The sequence below is a fragment of the Dasypus novemcinctus genome, chromosome 23 (assembly GCF_030445035.2).
Source record: "Dasypus novemcinctus isolate mDasNov1 chromosome 23, mDasNov1.1.hap2, whole genome shotgun sequence".
NCBI lineage: Eukaryota > Metazoa > Chordata > Mammalia > Cingulata > Dasypodidae > Dasypus > Dasypus novemcinctus.
The window spans coordinates 7,114,664-7,118,466 of NC_080695.1; positions in this window are offsets into that span (position 1 = coordinate 7,114,664).

Below are 3,803 nucleotides of genomic sequence, written 5' to 3' on the forward strand. Positions count from 1 at the left end.
CCGCCACCGGGCTCCGGCAACAGAGGCAGGAGGGGCTCCTAGCTGCGCCCTCGGGTCGCACAGCCTGGCGTCCAGGCGGGGCCCACGGGGCACGGGTGCAGGTGGCCACGCGTGGCGCTGGCTGCCAGGCCGCAGGGGGGACCGTTCCACGGACATGGGAAAGGACCAGCAGGGGACGCTGAGCCGGGGGACGCTGAGCCACGGACATGGGAAAGGACCAGCAGGGGACGCTGAGCCGCGGGACGGGGCGGGGCCGGCCTCGGGGGCCTGGCCAGCTCATGGCCGGGGCGAGCGGGGCGGCTAGTGGGGGCGCGATGTGGACGTCCCGAGCTGGGCTTCCTGGGGCCCGGGGCTGCTGGGTGCTGCTCGAGGGGCCCGAAAGCAGCCCCGCCCTCGGGGACACCCTCCTGCCAAGTGGGGAAGCAAATAATCTCAGAAATGCACATGAACCACGAAGCGCGTCAAGGCTCTGAGGCCGCTGGATGGCTGTGTGAAGTGCACTGTCGGTGATGGGGCAGGAAAACCTGCAGCACGTGACGTTTGAGCAGAGCTCAGGATGGGAGTTAACAAAGCGAAGAGGGTGGCACGGGGCGGAGGGCCAGGCGGGGACTGTGCAAAGGCCCTGTGGCAGTGTGGAGGCGCTGGGCACGGGCTCCAGGAGCCGCCCCCCTCCGTGTTCCAAGCGCCCTCCTCTCCCCTGCTTAAAGGCACATGGCCTTGGGGGCGGGTGTTGCTCAGTGGTTGAGCACCTACTTCCACGTACAAGGTCCCGAATTCGATCCCCGGTACCTCCTGAAAAAAAGAAAACACGTGTCCTCGAATGCGTGTTGGCGTGAGCAGAATGAGCACTTAACGCCCCTGGACGGTTCACCAGCTGGAGACGAGCTCGCCCACGTGTGGGTGTGGGGGCCTGACCAGGAGCAGAGCCTGCACCCGAACCCTGCCAGAAGGCTGGCCTGCAGCTCGGGCCGCCGGGGAGTGGCCAGGGCCGGCCGGCCAGGAGCTGTGGGGCTCAGGCGCCTCCGCGTCTTTGCTCCTGGAATGGGACCCCAGGCCCCGGGGCGCTGGAGGCGGCTGTGGGCATCTCGGCCCGAGGCGCCTGCTTTCCTCGCGACGTCCTCCAGGTGGTGCCCGCGGGCTGGGGCTCGCCCACGGCCCCGGTCACAGGGACGGCCTGGGGCCCCGGGTGCAGGACGAGGCCGGGGGCTTCGTCCCTGACCCTGGGGCCTGGGGTGCGGGTGGGGGGGCTGCAGGCAGCGCGGGCAGTGCGGCTCAGCGGAGGAGCCAGCGGGCCGCGCACCCACCCCACCCACCCAGCAGCTGGGCCTGAGGGCCCTCCCCGGCCCGGAGCCCTCTTGAATCACGTCTCCCCGCGTCGCCCCGCGTCTCCCCGCTTCTCCCCACGTCACTCCGTGTCTCCCCACATCACCCTGTGTCGCCCCATGTTTCCCTGCGTTGCCCCGCGTCTCCTTGCATCACCCTGTGTCACCCCATGTCTCTCCGCTTCTCCCCGCGTTGCCCCATGTCTCCCCGTGTCTCCCTGCTTCTCCCCGCTTCTCCCCGTGTCTCCCCGCTTCTCCCTGCATCGCCCCGCATCTCCTCGCGTCGCCCTGTGTCACCCTACATCTCCCCGCTTCTCCCCGCATTGCCCTGTGTCTCCCCGCGTCTCCCCACTTCTCCAGGGGACAGTCATTAATGGCACGAGGCCAGCTCCCCCTCTGGGACTACAGAGGGGACCCTGTTCCCAGAGGGGCTCCCTGAGATGGGGGACCCCACCCCCACTCTCCACCCCGAGCAGCTGGGGTTCCAAGTGCAGGGTCTGGGAAGAGCAGGAAAGACCCCCCTTGCCTAAAGCCCCCACCCCAAACACCTGCAGGAGGAAAACAAGAGAAATAGAAAACACTTTCCCCGTGTAAAGGCTCCTCGCGGGAGGCCTGGGGCTCCTGGCCCTTCTGGAAAAGTCCAACCTGTAGGTCCACTCCCCTTCACCACTCACCCCGCGGCAGGTGAAGGATTCCCAGGGCCCTCTCCTCCCCCCGGCCATGACTGGGGTGCAGGGAGAGTCTGTTCTGGGCGGCCACGGGGGCCACGAGCTCTTCAGGGGAGGTGTGACCTGGTGAGTGTGTGGGGAGGGGCCGCCGGGGGCTGTCCAGTGCACCTGGCCCACCCAGCCATGGAAGGGGCGTCCAGGCACTGGCCCAGTGCTGTGGACTCGACTGGCTCCCAGGTGCTGACGGGTGGGTCCACTCGGGGAATGTCCTTTGAGGGTCAGCCCCCACCACCACCACGAGGCAGCCCATCTCAGACTTCTGGGGGCTGGGGAGGAGGCTGTGCCCACCCCCTCGCCTCCTGCAGCCCCTCTTTGGTGACCCACCTGTGCCCTTCAGCCTGGGAAGGCTCCCGGGCAGCCCATGCCTTCTGCCTGCTGCATGGCCCTGGGCTCAGGGTCCTAGCTGTTTGCCCCCCCAGTTTTCAGGTGGTTCCCCTAGACATCCCCCCATTTCATCCAGCAAACAAGGGGGGCCTCTGGACCAGGCATGGACCTCCTCTTGGGGTTTCTCTCATCACCTGGAATCCCTTCCCCCTTTCCTGCATCCCATGTTTCCTTTTTCTTGAGTTACTTCCTGGTTTTGCTGGAGCGCATCCTCCAGTAGCTTCCTGAGGACAGGTATGTGGGTGGTGAAGTGTGTTGAGAATCTAGAAGCTGAGTGTGCCTATTCCAGCCTCACCTCCGAGTCATCATTTTGCTGCACATGATCTAAGTTAGGAAATACAATCTTCACTTGGGATGTCGAAGGAATTGCTTCTCTGCCTGGAGCTTCAGTGAAGGCAGAGAGCATTCCATGACCTGAGCCTGTGAAATATTTTCCTAATGTGCTGGAAGCAATTAGAATCTTCTCCCTACCTCCAGGGTTCTAACTGTTCTTGTGACTACTCTTGGTCACTTTGCTGTTTTTCCTTTTACTCTGCTGGAAACTTGGACAGTTGACATCCTTGGTTCAGAGTTTCCCTTTTTCTATTTCTGTGTATCTCCTCATCTCCATTTGCTTCGTGTCTCTGCAGCTCCTGTTAACTAACTCCGTTTCCCCAGACGGAGCCCGAGTCTTCTTAATCGTCTCCAGTCTCTGCTCCTTCCTCCACGTTCTCTCCCGCCCCTTCCACTGTTTCCGTTCTGTTCTAATTTCTGCCCACACTTGAATGTGGGAGCCCCTCGTGTCCTCTGAATCCCCGTCCCCCCACCTGACATTTCCTCCCCGTGGCCCTTGGCCCATGCGAGTGCGTCATGAGCGGTTTCCTGCAGGCGTGTGCCCCGCATCAGGCGGCCTCCCAGGCTGGGGGTCCTTGTTGTCCTCCCTTGGTGATGGCGAGGGTCTCGCCGGACGACTGGCACGCGGCCATGTGAGGCGGTGAGAGCGGTGGAAGCCGCCGCAAGGCCCTGGGGCACCTTGAACACTGCACACGGCCCCTGCGCTATCCCCGCGTCAGTGCTGGTTTTAAACGCAGCACCGCGAGCGCCCAGGGAATCCGCTCACCCCCAGGGGGACGACCACCCCCGACCTGCTTGCACCGCGCCCAGGATCAAGCGCGTCGTTGCGTGTGCTCGCATGTGTCTCGTAAAGGACGAGCCTTGACCCTGGGCCCTGGGGTGGCACCGGCCCCACTCGCCCCGACCTGGCGCGTCGGTATCGCCCCGAGGGTAGGCCGCCCCCGCCTTGTCCAGGCCGACCTCCGGCCGGCATGGCAGGGTGTCCTTCAGGCCACCGCACTCATCCGCGCGGGCCGGCAGCACCTCGGGGTTGGCC